This window comes from Helicoverpa armigera, chromosome 29 (genome assembly GCF_030705265.1).
Source record: "Helicoverpa armigera isolate CAAS_96S chromosome 29, ASM3070526v1, whole genome shotgun sequence".
NCBI lineage: Eukaryota > Metazoa > Arthropoda > Insecta > Lepidoptera > Noctuidae > Helicoverpa > Helicoverpa armigera.
In genome coordinates, this window is record NC_087148.1 from 5,832,096 (window position 1) to 5,849,413 (window position 17,318).

At 36.3% G+C, this 17,318-nt stretch overlaps 1 long non-coding RNA gene across 1 annotated transcript in view; it reads left to right on the top strand.

Moving 5' to 3' along the window:
* LOC135119055 (uncharacterized) overlaps positions 1-16,054 on the top strand; it is a 52,199-nt gene extending 36,145 nt beyond the window's left edge. Inside the window, exon 3 of the long non-coding RNA XR_010277952.1 lies at positions 15,967-16,054. This is a non-coding gene — a long non-coding RNA (uncharacterized LOC135119055). The remainder of the gene's footprint in view (positions 1-15,966) is intronic.
* The last annotated feature ends 1,264 nt before the right edge of the window (positions 16,055-17,318 follow it).

Here is a 17,318-nt window from a genome sequence, read left to right on the forward strand (position 1 = left end):
CGATCCTTGAAAGATGGTTGAATTAGTTACCTTAGATTCCATTACATAATTACATACAGGTCGACCTAATAAAAGCGTGTTTAAAAGGCTGATGATTAAGCAAAATGTATTCTAAGTAAATATACTGAAAAGCATGTTATTACATAATATACATACATATGTATCATTGAATTATTGTTATCGCCAACTGAAAACCATGACCTACCCCACGAACACACACAGATGTAAAAGTGTTATATGTATGTACAATTTTATATAACGACTTACTTTCAAGTTGTTCAAGTACCAGCAGTTTTACCACGTTTTCACCCGCGTCCCGTAGGAACTACTGCCCGTACCGGGATTAAATATAGCCTATGGTACTCGGGAAGAGTGTAGCTTTCCAACAGTGAAATAATTTTCGAATCGTTTCAGTAGCTGCGGAGCATTTAGAGTACAAACAATTTTTTTTTCTCAATATTAGTAAGGATTGTAAATAATTCTTCATTCTAATTCCTGCTTACATTTTTCTCCCCTATACAAAGCAAACCACTTCTCGCACCCGGATAAAAATTAACATTATATACTCCTTGTTGCATTAGCTTTAAGCCAGTGAAAGTCCCATTAAAATTGTGCCAGTTATTTTAAATTAAAAGGACCATGGAGTTTCATGCCCGTTCTTCTCCATAGGAAGCTACTTATAGGCAACTTAATTAATTGCCTATTCGATTTTTTAATAACTTTCTTACCTAACCTCTTGTAAAATCCCCAGGACAGGTTTCACTGGTTACTTCAACTGTTATCAAATGGTGTTATCCGATAGTTAATGCTTTCTACCAAACCAAAGCTGCTTTTCCTACTAGATATTGCTTACTCGAACCTGTGTAACCAAAACTTACAGTTTATCCGTCAGATAAGTTTCTGATAGCCTATCAAAGACTTTATCAATAACCAAAAGTGAAATAGAAGAAAGAAGCTATAAATTACTTCGGACAAAGGATCAGCATGGCCATCCAACGAGGTAATGCTGCCAGCCTCTTGGGTACACTCCCAGTGGACAGCGATGGGGACGAATTTTTTGACGCTTTTTAGATATAGTGTATTTTTTTTTATTGTTTTACTAGGATAGTTTTTTTTGTGTTGTAAATATGAATGTAAATAAGGACTTTTTTTTTCGGACCAAATTTTTTTTCAAACTTAACTAAGAGTTCTACCATACCTAGTTGTAAACTGTGTGTCGTGATGGCTGGCCGGCCGACGCTATCTGCAGATCTAGTTCTGAGTCTGTCTAGTGTCAATGCCATTCGAACTGAGGTCTGTTTCCGTTGTGCTTGCGTCACGATATTTTTGACGGATCCGATAAGTCTACGTTTTTGTTTTTTTTTTTTAATTCTGTATTTTACCTTTTAATTATCATAATTGGCCAATGACCGCGTAATTGTCTATGTGTACTAAAATGTATAAAAAAAATTAGCTCAATTATTATAAAATTAGCTAAAAAACCTTTTACTGTTGAAAAGCAGTAGTTTCTACGGAACGCGGTTAAAACCGCTAAGCTCTAGGTAATGCTAAAAAAATACAAGTGCAAGGCAGTGAAGTCAAGACGCAGTAGCTCGTAGCCACACCAACTGGGCGGTGATTCCAAGCTGTCGCCAAGTGAGTTAGCAATAGAGCTGAGCTGGCAATAGTTATACAGACATCAGTAAAATATGAATTGTTGCGTGCATGTTAGAATTTAAAAAAAATGGAAGAAATATAAAGAGTATGGACGGTGAAAGCATGCTGCTCCGACCACAAATAAAATTTACATAAGAGCAGGAGGATGATGATGATGATGATAATAGCCATAAGTTAAATAGTGCAATTGGCTCCGCTCTATTTTTTTAAACATAAAATACATTTTTGACATACCGAAAACAGACAGCTTATGTACAATCTCTGTATTACACACGTCACGTCATTCCCCAACATTCTCGTGGTACATTGCACCCAAGCCACACTCACACAGCCGCGGCCGCGTATCTCGGTAGCCGCGGGACCGGATCACGCGCTCGTTATGTTGGCGCTGATTCACAGGGGTTACACCGACGCGGTTAGTGTGAGGCCGGGTTTAGATGTTGGGTTCTGTAGTAGTTTATGTTTTTTGGGGAAAGTATGGTGTGTACAGGATACATATAGTAATTAGTAGAAGAACTTCTACTAGGTAATATAATTAATAAAAAATACAATTATATTTATACCTGATAAATACATAAGAAAGTGACAGTTCTATTTTATTTTTTTGTATTATTGTGAGCTATATTTGAATTAAATACAATACATACCTATTAGAATAGGTACTAGCTTTCCTGTTTTTAAACATTTACTCAAAAAGGAGGAGGTTCTTAATTCGTCTACAGTATTTTTTTATGTTAATAGTTTTTTGGTCAGGACAGATATAGGTTGGAGTAGCATAGGTTGGAGTCACTAATTTTAGCAGTCCGAGTTAACAGATTCTGGCTATCTGAAGGGTTCTTTTTATCCGGATTCACAACTACATATGTATTTATTAATATCCTTGAATTTGATTGAGTACCTATTAATTTAAACATAGTCACGCTAAAATGTCTATAAACCGATTGAGATGAACTTTCTCATACATTTAAGTGATAACTAGACGGTTATAGGCTACTTTTTATCTAGGTATTCAACAGCTTAATGTCATGATTCTGCTCTCGACCTACGGACCCCTAATTCTATACATATAAGCGTGTCCCCCCCCTCCTCGCAGCATCCGTTTGATCGCGCGATCGAGGCCCACATCTCTGTAACTATACACATAGCTATGTATAATAATATAGACTGTCTGTGCGTTGCAAACATAGAGAATATAATCATTAGCAGAGGTGCCATAACGAAAAATCTACTTAGAAATTCCATCATCTCCCGAGCCTTTTCACAACTATGTTGGAGTCGGCTTCCAGTCTAACCGCATGCAGCTGAGTACCAGTTTGCTACAAGGAGCGACTGCCTATCTGACCTCTTCAACCCAGTTTCCCGGGCAACCCAATACCCCTTGGTTAAATTGGTGTCAGACTTACTAGCTTCTGATTTCTGACCCAAAACGACTGCCAAGGATGTTACATAACAGCCGGGTGTCGAACCCACACATACTTGAGGGTTGGTTCTTTACCCAATAAGCCACCACGACTCGATCTCCTAAGAAACAAATAACCTAAGAAAGTAGCGCGCTAAAATGCGGGTGTGCGGCGGACGAGGAACGTTACTGTCTTCGCCCTTATGTAGACGCCTTCTTTGGACCCGACCATTTTTTGTACTACCAAAAATCGTTGACAGATGTCTCAAAGAACCCGTACGCCTCCTTATTTCACTCGTAACTGATCGTCATGCCCACCGTACGTATTTGACCTACAAGAAGGCGCCTGACCTACCTGCCTTATTGCATCTCTGCTCATCTTTCATTACTCCGTGGTCGTAATATCGAAAACTGATGGATAACAACGATTGGGGTTTTCCTGTATCGAATGACATTGCATTTATGAGAAGACTTATAACGGACGGGTCGATCGATCATAAGGTTAAGCAACGCTTGGTGCGGTTTGTATTTGGATTGGTGACTGTATATGTCATAACGAGTTCCTCCGTGTTTCGGAAGGCATGTTATAAATTGAGTCCCGACTGTCATTTGAACATCTTTGGCAGTCGTTACGGGTAGTCAAAAATACTTACGCACTATACCTATGTTCATAATAAACTCAAAAAAACTACTCAACTGATTATCATACGGTTTTCGCTACATACATCAAACTTTCCCATTTTATGTACATATGTATACTGCCGTCGTACGAGAGAAGGGCACATTTATCATTTTGGTCAAACTGAGATAATTGGGATTAAAGTTTTTACTATATTCTGCTTCATAGTGTGGAAACCTAATTGTTTAAAAGAAAAAAAATACTGATGATATATGCATGAAGGTTAGTACTATTATATTTTTTACTTTTTAGTTTTTATAAATAATTAATTATGAAATAAATTCAAATTATTCCTTTCAATTAAAAAAAAAATATTTAAAAAATACCACTTACTACAGAGAAAAGGCATAGTTAACCAAATGTGACTTTTCTTTTTAATATTTCAAGCAAATTGGTCATTGAATCTGACAGAAAGGGCACATTTGTCTAATTGCGCCTTTTTAATGTAAACTGACTTAATATTTTACATATAAAAAAAAATAATCATGTGAAGAAAGTTTAATAAACTATGAAACATATTTATTGTAAAATAATAAATGGAATCCCCTGCGAAAATTAGCCTCGGCAATATCATTCAAATAAGCTCGAGGGTTGGAATTTTTCAATTTGAATGTTGAGGAGCAGTCTGCAAAATCAAAAAAATCTTGAATTATCATCTTCTTTACTATTGTGCGAGAGCCAGTATCAGATACAGCTTTGCAGAAATCCTCAAAGTCGTATACAGGTTTTTTTGTTTTAAGAGATCGTTCCACTCTGTGGTGGAATTCATCAGCAGCTATGAATGTATGACCAACTTCTAAAATCACTCAAAAATGTAGCCAATAAATACTAATACATTATTATATTTATATTAATGTGTCACAAAAGAAGATTAATATAATAAAAACACGCAAATGTAACAAAAACTTAATCTTACCAGCGCAGCACAGACAAGCGTGCCACCTTCAGGTTCCCAAGTCACGGTGGGGGTTCCCATTGACGTCGAGAGGGCGATGAAGTACCTAGGACTCGTCCTCGACGGCCGGTGGAACTTCGCCGAGCACTTCCGACGTTTGGGCCCTAAACTGGAGATCGCAGGTACTGCCTTCAAGCGCCTCCTGCCCAATCTGGGAGGCCCAAACGCACCCTGCCATAAACTCTACGCGGGGGTCATGCGGTCCATGGCCCTTTACGGGGCCCCGGTATGGGCACGTTCGGTACGGCCGCGGGCCGTACAGTACCTGAACGTGCCGTAAAGGGTGATAGCGATTAGGCTAATCCGGGAGTACCGCACGATCTCCCGCGAAGCAGCTGGCCTACTAGCCGGACAGCCGCCGTGGGATCTGGAGACGAGAGTCTTCTTGCGCCTGTACGACTGGCGCGAGGAGGCACAGCGCCGGGGGGAAACCCCGTTTCCGCGGCCAGTTGTCGAGCAGCGGGCGGAGCTCCGGCACGATCTCATGATGGCCTGGAGGGAACGACTGTCGCAACCCAGTGCAGGGCACGCCACCATAGGGGGCGGTAAGTCCCTTCTTTGAGGAGTGGCTCGGCAAGAGTCACTCTCATCCCGGCCGCCGCGCTGGAGCAGGTAGACACCATGGGCGCCGGGTGTCGCAAGACGACTCCCGGCCACCGTAGGCGTGGGTCTGTGGGCGGTGAGTTCGGGTGGCTCATCGCTCATGTATATTTTTAGAAAAAAAAAGCACACACAAGCGTGGACTGTCGAGACACGTCGGGCACAACTGGCGCGTTTCAATCAAATCCTGCCCTCCTTTCCTCACCCCTAATCGTAAATAATTTAAAGAAGAGGCATAACTGGTTATTTGTGCCTTTTATACGTAAATTAATTCAGCCATGCATGGATCATTAATTAAGTAGACAGGGCACATCAGGTATTTGAGCCTTTTCTTTATGTTATGCTGTAAGTGTGCCTTTTCAAAGTAGTTTTTAGTAATAATCTGCATGAAGTAATAGTCACATCTACGTATTTATGCCTTTTCAATATAATGGTAAATAAATGTGCCTTTTCATTGTATAAAACATGAATATTAGTCTCATTTGTGCCTTTTGAACCTACTGTATCTCCGAATTCATTGAAGATAAAATTCTATAAAAAATTGAGTAGATGCGCCTTTTTTTTCTGATTCCAAATATGTATATAACTCAATTTTGACAAAAATGTTAGTTGTGCCCTTTTTTCTTACAGCGGCAGTATACAGGGATGCAGTAAAGTTAGGGCATCTAACCCTACTAAAAATGGGAAAGTTTGTACAGATGGCCACTGGATGGTTTTTGATGAAACTTAACTGTCATTGTCATCATCATCAGCCTTTTTTACGTTCCACTGCTGAGTTACAGCCTTCTCTCCATTCTGCTCAATGCGAGTTGGTGGTCATTACAGACATAGTTCAGGTTTCCTCGAGATGATTTCCATCACCTTTTATCAGTAATTAATGTCCAAAATAAACTTAGAAAGTACATACAAACCTACAGTTTAACGGGCCATCCCAAACACAGTCATTAGTCTCCAAGTTATACTAAGAAAGTACATACAAACTTAGAAAAGTTGCATTGGTACTTGCCTGACCTGGAATCGAACCCACACTCATACTTGAGAAGTTGGCACTTTATCCACTAGGCCAACACGACATTAACTGTAATATAGCGTTTATATCAGAAAAACATAATATAGACTACTTTTTATCCGAGTGTATAATCCCGGTTAATAAATGACTCGTTGCCATGGAGATAAGCCAGTGAGCTTTAACAATCCTTTCACCCCTTTTTATAGGGATCAACTTAAGGGTGAAACAACCCCATAGGTAGCTTGCAAACATGCTTATAAATAAATATTATATACGAAGTGATTTTCGTAGATTCACTTGTCCTTTCATCATCATCATCATGATGATGAAATCATCATCAGCCTATCGCAGTCCACTGCTGGACATAGGCCTCTCCAAGTGCACGCCACTGAGATCGATTTTCGGCTACTTGTCCTTTAAAATATACAAAATTAAAATTGCAAAAAACAAAAAAAAAGACTTCAATAGATAGTAAATGTACTTAAAATCTTCACGTAAGATGGAACTCACACTGCAAACTTTTAGTCGGCCGATAGTTTGTTTGGGCTCTTAAATCAGTATGAAGATGAATGGTAGTACGCACATTACAAAGATCAGGTATTTAGTCGGTATCAGACCGACTGAAAACTTTAACAATGTATTTTTTTCAATCATCGGGTCGACTGTTAAGTTTGCAGTGTGTGGCTACTCTTATCAAGAGGTATTGGGTTGCCCGGGTAACTGGGTTGAGGAGGTCAGATAGGCAGTCGCTCCTTCTGGCACACTCGTACATCATCATAGTTATAACCCATGCCAATTTGTATAAGCTTAGTTTAGAAGAACATTTCTATGACAATTAATTCCTTATTTGTACATAAGTAAACTCACTTATAAAGTAAGTTGTAAAGCTAAGATTTTTAATATAATCTAAGTGTTTAGAACTAAAGACATCAACGCGTTTTAATTTTGAAAATATCTTCGAATATTTTTGAGAATATATTTTGTTACATATACTTAAATCATACAAAATGTAATAATGAGAGTATCTGAGAGAACCTTAATGTCGGTCCTGCCTGTGATCTCTCTCCGGTGGTGTCGGTTTGTCGTCGCATCGCGCTATGAGAGTGAAGGAATAGTGTGTGCATCTGTGTCCGAGCAAATGTTCGTGCACTATAATATGTCCTGCGCAGCGCAGCTGATCTCCTTATATGAGAACAGCCGCCGTGGCTGTCAGCCTTGGACGCCATTATAATAGTGAGAGACTTTCTAAAGGTTAACTGTGAGTTTGATTGATCAATCACTCAGGCATAAAAACGTTTTGTGGATATATTCATAAGAAAAATTGTAAAAAAACATGTACAAATAAAACTATGGTTATTTATTTATTTATTTATTTATACTTCATGCACATTTCGTACAATGGCGGACTTAACGCCTTAGGCGTTTTCTCCCAGTCTACCTTTAGGTGGTGGAGAAATAGCAGTGGTAGGTGCAAGGTTTTTGTATGGATAGTTAGTTTAAAAGTATACAATATATATATAGATAATAATACATAATATACATACATACATATTATAATTGCCAGGAGAGATAAAGAGATAGATAAAAAAAAAAACAATCTACGGTAGCGATTCTGCCAATTTCCTATGGATGTGGTCGCGTAATTTCTTTTTGAATGTATAACGACTGTTAACCATCCTGATCTCCAGAGGTAGCTCATTCCAGAGAAGAATAGATTTAACAAAGAAAGAAGAGTGAATGATATCTGACCGGTGAGCAGGGCAGTGAAGAAGACGATTATTAGAGGAGCGGAGATTTTTGCTATGTTGAGAACATATATATTGGAAGTGAGGAGTTAAATAAGAAGGCGTACAGGGAGAGTGTAGAATAGAGAAAAGAGAAGTTAATGCCCTTATCACACGACGTTGTCTTATCGGTTATCATTCGGTGTCACCGCGTCTCGGAGGATCTTTTTGACTTAACTTGACAAAATATAGCCTATGTTACTTGAGGATAGTCTAGCTTTCCAACAGTGAAATTTTATTTTTTAAATTGGTTCAGTACTTTCGGAGCCTTTAGGGTAAATAAATAAAGCACATGGGTATCTATGGTAACTATGGTTTAATTTCTTATAGTCAAAGATGAGCACGTGGATAGAAGTAGCCTGTTAATCGGGAAACACAAACTCAGGTTGGGATTTTTTTAATGTACACTTTTGTATAGTAAATATTCCTTAATTACTATGGGTATTTCAATTTGACAACAAAAAATACTAGACTACATATTACGTTATACAAATCGCGAGTGAAACCGTGAGAAACAGCAAACATGAACATAAAAAAAATACTTAACTTAGGCATCAAAACGCCATACATTCAAAAAACATTTCACCTAGAATTTCCAAAAAATCATTTGTCCTTACCAAAAATTTTAATGAAAGGGTATAAAATAACCATTAAAAATTCACCCCTATATATAACACAGGGGTACGAATTACCCCTTACTTTCTTTTTCCTAATAATAATTATTAGGGGTGAAAGTACGAGGTCCCATTGGTTGAAACACCCTTAGCCTAGGGGTGGTTCAAAAAAACGAAATAAAAATTACCCAATAGTATCAAAAAGGTGTATTGATTTTTTATTCTGCTGTGCTGCAGAAAGGGTGGTAAAAAAGGATCAAAATTTTTGATCTGAACTAATAATGTAAATGCGAAAGTAACTCTGTCTGTCTGTCCGGTTTTCAGGCCAAAACTACTGAACCGTTTTAAATAAAACCTAGCACGCGTTACCCTTTCCCTTGAACTATTTTAATGGCTCAGCAGAAGTGCACATACCAGTAAAATCAAATGTGCTTCTATAAATAACTCTTTCTTATCCTCATCCTCATCCTCCGAGCCTTTTCCCAATCATGTTGGGGTCGGCTTCCAGTCTAACCGGATTCAGCTGAGTACCAGTGCTTTACAAGAAGCGACTGCCTATCTGACCTCCTCAACCCAGTAACCCGGGCAACCCGATACCCCTTGGTTAGACTGGTGTCAGACTTACTGGCTTCTGACTACCCGTAACGACTGCCAAGGATGTTCAATGACAGCCGGGACCTACAGTTTAACGTGCCATCCGAAACACAGCCAATGGTGTCTAAGATATACTAACTAAAACAACTCTTTCTTATAAATATGTAAATACATAACCGACTTAAAATATTAAGTTCTCAGTTTGACCTGTCATATGTATTTTTGTGAGCGATTATCTCACGTTTGGCTGGACCGATTTTTATACGGTGAGCATACCAAGCAACCAAGGAGGTATATGCATTGACTTTATTTTTGTATGTATGTAAAATATACTACATAAAATATATTTTTTAATGTATAGATAGAAAAGAAAAATAAATATACAATTTTATCTGAAACATCTGTGACGTCATAGTTTGTATTTTCATTCAACTTGAACAGAAAGTTCAGAGACTCTGTCACCATAATAACATCCGACTTCCCAATAAGGAGGAAATCCTCAAGGTTAAGATTAGGCTATTTTTTTTAATTCATGCCCTCTTTCAGTCAATCTATATTTTTTTTTGTCATTGTGCACTATACTAAGAACCAAAATAAAATATGTGGTAAATGTTTATCAATCTTTAAGGGTAGCCTGAAGCCAAAAAATTTGACCATCACTCTTACCAAGAAGTATAATTGTATGCTGATGAGAGGATCAGATAGGCAGTCGCTCCTTGTGGCACACTGGTACTCAGCTGCATCCAGTTAGACAGGAAGCCGACCCCAACATAATATGTAGTTGGAAAAAGGCTCGGCAGGTTGATGAAAAAATGAGTGGATTCAAATCCAAGCAAGTACCAATGCATTGTATTTATAGTTGCTATAACTGACTAATGGTAAAGGAAAACATCTTGAGGAAACTTGGACTTATAGGTAAGTTTAAAATCGCCTGTACCTTGCGCGAGCGAGGTGATTAACGCTCATTCCTTCACTGTATGAGAACATTAATAATTTGAGTGGAGATGTTACACTATTTTACAGGATCAAAGCTTTTCATAAACAAAGATAACCCTTTTTGTTGGCCACTCGGTTTAAAATACTCCTATCTAGACTATTAATTTCTGGGGAATTCACTTACCAGTGTACCACAAGGAGCGACGGCCTATCTGACCTCCTCAACCCAGTTACCCAGGCAACCCAATACAATACCCCTAAGTAAGTCTGGTTGGCATCTGACTACCCGTAATGACTGCCAAAGATGTTCAATGACAGCCATTTGAATCCCGACATTTGTCAAGTCTCGGTAAGCAATGACTTCTAGTAGGAATCCAAATATTATTATAAACGCAAAAGTTGTGTGTATGGATGTTTGTTGCTCTATCTTCTTGATAAAAGTTGGCAGTGATATAGCTGATATATTAGAACAACTGGAACCTAACACCAACATAGGTAATCGGGAAAAATCTAGGCAGATGATGATGATAAACACCATAAAACTACTTTTTATCCATATGCGAGAAATTGTTCCCTTGGCGTTGCTAAATATCAGTTAAAGTCCATACCAGGATATATAAACTCTTTAGACTCAAAACTTTTATATCCCATCCTTAGACTTTCTCTGCCAAAAATCAGCTGATCAATCTTGCTCCTTGATCGAAATCTTACCACTAATTAACACAATTTAAACCCTATTCTATAAGCACTAAAATCCAAAGTTGCATACAAAAGCTCCGCTAAATGATTTACGAAAAAAAAATCTTATATCTTAGTACATTGCAAAAACTGACGGTCGGTCATCGACCTCTGTGTTTCTATGTGTGCGTACAGACGTTTAGTTACACGAACATGTTTGTCTGTGTGCGTCGCCTTTGAGTTTCATCGACGCTTGTGTTTATAGAAGTATTTGCGTCTGTGTGAGTGAATTGTTTCTTTGTGTGCGCTCCAGACTTGTGCAGACAAGTGTTTGTGTCTGTAAACTCCTACGCGTTTTCGTTGTGTGAGTGAGGCAGACGTGTACGAATAAAGTTGTCTTTGTATGTGTGCAGACGGCTGTATACAGGCTGTTGTTTTTGAGAACGTTTGATGTTGAGTTGTCAATTGAAATCTGTTTTATTGTGGACATATTTTTTCTTATGAGAATAATATGTGATTGCGTTTCTAGTTATTCTTTTGAAATTCTTATAAGAATTCCTAATAGACGGAGTGTAGGTAATTTATTGTTCAATTAAAAACATAATTACAAACAATTAACCTTACAAGAATTACCTTTCAAGAAATAGCAATATCACTTTTATTTTACTTTTAATAAGACTTCTCAAAATTACTTCCCAAACAAAGTATGAAATTAAATGAAAAAAGAATTACCTCATTTCGTATTTTTGAAACCGACTTAAAAAGGAGGTTCTTAGCTTGACTTGAATGAATGTTCATTTGCACTTTGTGCGTCATTATCTCAGGATTGACTGAGTCGATTTCGATGCGGTTTTCAGTATTTATCAAACTCAGGAGAAGGTTTCAGTTATATTATTGAAGACGGTTTTAATTTTTTGAAAAAATTACTTCAAGTATGGGAAACTCAATAAATGACCTCTCCCTCTGTGAGTCCAGCGTGAGGGAGTGTCAGACTCTTACTGACTGAAACGCATCATGTTCCTTCTTAAGCCCTTTATGTACCAGCGCCTCGGTAATGAGCGCGAACAATCCCGCAGCCTCGGCAGGCTTTGACACAGTGACCTATGACATAAATGATATATTATCACCACAAAGCGATAAAAATAAAATGTGCTTAATAATGTTTTCTGTTTATAAAAAAAAAGTGTTGGTGCCTAAGTGGGTAAAGAACCAACCTCTCAAATGTAAGTGCGAGAGTTGGATTCCAGGTCAGGCAAGTACCAATGCAACTTTTCTAAGTTTGTATGAAAGTACTTCAAGTATATCTTGGAAACCAATGACTGTATTTCGGAGGGCACTTTAAACTGTAGGTCCCCTAGGTCTGTAATTTGAACATTTTTCTGACCCAGTTTCACCAAGCAGTATGGTAAGCCGTTGACAAGGTTAGATAGACAGTAGCTTCTTGTAAAAACTAGTAATCTACTTATACTAGAAGCCAATCCCAATAAGGTATACATAGTGGTAGAAAAAGGCTATTCAGATAATAAACTTCAAACTTACAGTTTAATTGGATTTAAGCGCGCTTTGTCACCATTCCGAAGGAAACAACTCCTAGTTATCTTCATGCCTCAAATCTCAGTCAGTCCATCCTTTTTATCGTCAAACGTATTGCTATACTCATCAGGGTCCTTAATTAATTGTATTACTGTGAGAACTTTTCAACACTTCTTTATCTTTTGATAAACCGTTTATGTACATAGTTTTATACACACAGACAAGAAGAAAAAATAGAACAAATAGTACCTATAACCTATAATTATTTACCTTCAGTTGCAGAAAGAACAAGGTAAAAAGTGTAGCAATAGATTTAGGGAAGCTTTAGTTTTAATGGATCTTTCTACAACTGACGGATAACATTTCAGAAGTTATTGAGTTTGAACTGATTGTCACATTTGACTTAGTTCCATAATTATTTTATGTGTTAACCATTTTTATTACTTTATTCACACCCCTTTCGTAGCATTCTTCAAGTATCTAATTACTAACCTTTGTAACAAAATAAAATCCAAATTATCTCACACAATTAACAACCCACAAAATACCATCAAAACCTAACAAAACACCCTATATAAACCCACGAGACAGTCTCCATCTGTGTGCGTAACCTCCTCTGTACGAACACGCGGCTTTGCGCATGTGTGCGTTGTCTGGCTGTGCTAGTGTGAGTGCAGTTTCAGGATACAGGGACCGACGCGTTTTGATTTGGTTTCGTGACGTCATAACGGTGATTCTGTAGTATTAGTATTATTAATTGAAGGTCTATACTAATCTATACATGTGTATAATAAAGAGGAAACGTTTTTTTGTTTGTCTGTCTGTTTGTTTGCATCTAGCTCCGAAAGTAATGAAGCTATTTGAGAAATTCTTTCACTGGTAGAAAGCTGCACTCTTTAAGAGTAATGTAAGGTATATTTTATCCCGGTACGGGCAGAAGTTCCCATGGGACGCGAGTGTAATTGTAGGAAATCGGCTAGTTTGTCATGTTATGAGAAGTTCCTGGCTAAGTAAAAGCCGAATAATCATTTGGAGTACTTGTTTTTTTTTTTTAAGTATGTAAGCAAAAATAAGGTTAAGCAACGCTTGACGCGGTCGCTCCGTGGATAACCATCTTGTAATGACGAGTTCCTCCGTGTTTCGGAAGGCACGTTAAATTGGTGATTCCCAGCTGTCATTTGAACATCTTTGGTCGTCGTTGCGGGTAGTCAGAAGCCAGAAAGTCTAATAATCAGTTTTACTAAGGGGTATTGGGTTGCCCGGGTAAACGGGATGAGTAGGTCAGATAGACAGTCGCTCCACGTGGTACTGGTTAGACTGGAAGCCGACCCCAACATAGCTGGAAATCAGTTAGTAATCAGAAACACAATAAGCTAGTGCTTGTTGGATTTCCAACTAGATTCATATTATCGTCCTATTGGAACAAATTATACATTTGTTTTGAAATACACAATAGTACCAATAGTTATCCGGGCTGCTTTTTATGCTTCAAAAAAGTGACCGCGACTGTGAAGCTCCAGAAAGAACATGATGGGTTTTAGTCAGTAAGAGTATGACACTCTCACGCTGCACCTACAGCTATAGGATCGAGTTATTTAATAATGTAAACATTATTATAAAGACAGATTTATCTCACAAACTATTAAATAAAATAGAAAAAATATTTCACTGTTGGGACACATACTATCCCCGTATAACATAAGCTATATTTTATCCGGGTACGGGGAAGAAGATTCCCTTTGACGTGGTTAAACCGCGAGAAACAGCATAGCATGAAAAAAAGGTTTTTTTTTTATTTTTTCTAACTGCGAATTTAATTTTAAAAGAGATTGTAATTTGACATAACTCATATGAAGCTTATATCTATGTATAAATTCAATATCCAATCGCAACCAACCGATAGATACGTTATTAAAATCCCTCGCTACTCTAAAATTCACAGACTTTTAGACAAGTCAAAAACCTAAAGTAACTCGTATATATTGAAACAATTAAAGTTACTTCAAATTGACCTTTAGTATCGACAAGTAATAAATGACAGCAGACCAACGACCGACGCTGTCTGGCGAGAGGTCGCGGGTTCACATCCTAGACGGTGAACTTTTGTGCAGGAGTTAGTTTTGTGAGCATGGGATTTGTATTTAGAGAGAAATGTAGACAATATGGTAGTTGAATTTTAAGAGATAACAAAATTTTTCGGAAAAATATTTTTTATTTGAAGTTTTATTCACAAAAAAATATAATACAGACCTATTTACAAGAATATAAAGAAAAAAATATAAAATAGTTTACATTAACCCTATATTAATTAAAATTACGAGTTAATATTGTATTAGATTTGTTTTTTTTCATTTCTGATTGAAAATAAAGTTAAGTTTATAGTGTTTCTTTATAATCTTATTTCCAAAAAAATTCAAAAATATGATTAATTATTACTTATTGCTATTAAAAACATCAACCTGTATGAAGCTACAAATTAATATTTTTCCTTATCCAGTTAGAATTTTGTTATTTCATGTATGGTATGTAAATAATATCCTTAATTAAATTATTTTAGTATTATGTTTAATCAACCGACACTATTGGACAAAACTTAAAAATAAAGTGAAACTTAACTTAATAAAAGGATTTTAGTGTAAACTGTAGATTTGTGATATTATTGCTTTTTTTGTACCAATCAATCCAGTTTTATTTGTTTGGTGTAGGCTCTGAACGTGGATTAATTACCTATGGAAGTACTATAATTTTAGGATCTAAAAATATGTTAATACATATTTATTATAAAGCGTAATTATTATTCATGTACGTTTTTTTAAAGGTTTTTGTTAATTATATAGTACGCATTTTAGATATAACATGTATTATAATTATAATCTATGTGTTTACTATATTAAAGTAAATATAAAATGGATGAAAAAAAATATGAATGGTCTGGTGGAGAAATACAAACATAGAAATCAATAATTAACAACACCAAACATCATTTAATTCTCAAAACTAAAAAAAAAAACACATAATTTCCTAATTTATTTTTTCCTACAATCTGAATCACCCTGTGTTCCAATATAGGTTAGAAGCACAGATGTTACTGACCTACCACAACGCGGTATTGGGTGTGGCACTAGGTAACTGTAAGTCTGTCTTATAACCTTTTCAGTTCATATTTTCAGTGTTTTCAGTGGTAAAACTTACTTTTCTTTGTATATAACGTTTTGTTATTTTTACAATTAAAATTAAAAACGATTCTAGTAACAAACCTACATATCCTAGCTAATCTATATATTTACAAAGATAAAAACTATGTATCAAAAAACTCAGTGGTAAATAAAGTTATTATATTTGAATACATAGGCTTTTAGTTTAAAGTTAGATAAAGAACAAATCGTTATTTACTTAAAAATGAAAATGATATTGAAATGTTCTTGTAATTGTATTTTAAGACCTATAATTGTAATTCTATATTTCAAGCAAGTTAATTCTATTCTTCTTCTTCATGTTTATATTTATATTTATTCTGTGTTGGTTACAGGTACTGCTAAATACTAAATGGAGCAAAGCTGAAATACTGTTATCTTCAATTCACCACAATCTGAAAAATGAAGTCGGTGAACTAAGGTACGTTTTTAATAAGTTTTTTTTTAATATTTTTAGTATTTTTTTCTACAAAACAAGTCAAAATAGACTTCTGTATTCTTGTTTTTTTTTTGTCCAAATCAAGTTTATTTTTGTTAACTTAGTTAATAGTATTTTAAATAATTACATACTGGAAGCCGACCCCAACATAGTTGGGTAAAGGCTCGGGAGATGATGACTTCATTCAATGACTTTACATTTTTTTTTAAGTTTAATGATTTTATCATTAGTTTTTTTTTGTAATCTATTAAAGATATCATTAAACAATACTCTTTCTTAACAAATCAACTACCCAACTTCACTAGAAATTCTAACAAATATCAAATACTGTGAGTGCTGGCCACCCCGCCTGTCAGAACTTCAGCCGGGGTCAATGACCTCGCCGTCTAGACGAACACCCCCTCAGCTTGTACGGGTTTCACGGAATATCCATGCTGTTAGTTGTAATGGGAAAAATATGCTGTTAATGTTATTATAATACATTTTTATTATACATATAGCAATTACTACTCAAATGATTTTAATTAAATTAATAATAATAATTAAAAAAACTATCAATATTGACCATCGGTTTTGTTATCATTTAGGTGAAAATCAGGCTATAGATTTTTTATATTTTGATCTATCTGTATGCAAAATTTTGTTAAAATAAGTTTAGTCGTTTTGAAGGTAAGGGTGAAGGAAATGGTCGTTAGTTGTCAATCGTCATAAAAATTATACTTCTAACTACGCCTGTATCTACTTAGTTATTGCTCGCTACTCTAACTAGATTAACTGATAAATGTGGACGTGTGTGTGTTTGTTACTTTTCACGCTGAAACGGCTGAAACGATTCTGATGTTACTTTACAGAAATAATTATAGCTTACACATCAGAATAACATACAGATTACTTTTTATCTAGAAACACGGAGTGCCCTTATGACATTAATCATTAGAAAAATACTCAAAACCTTAATTTCCAAGAATCCCATAACACCTAATTAGAAAAAGGTGACCTCTATCCCATTATAAGCAAGTCTAGTTAGAATCCCTTCAACTGGGTGACATAAGTGTCACCTTAGCCGACACCCATGGAGAACTAAATGACTAGCAGAGATGTCATAACGCAAAATCTCTTAAGAAAGAATTGCGACAACATGCGGGGCGAGGGGGACGAGGAACGTTACTAGCTCCGCTCTTATATGCCTACTTTGGACCATTTTTTGTAATACCAAAAATCGTTGACAGATGACTCAAAGTGCGGGGC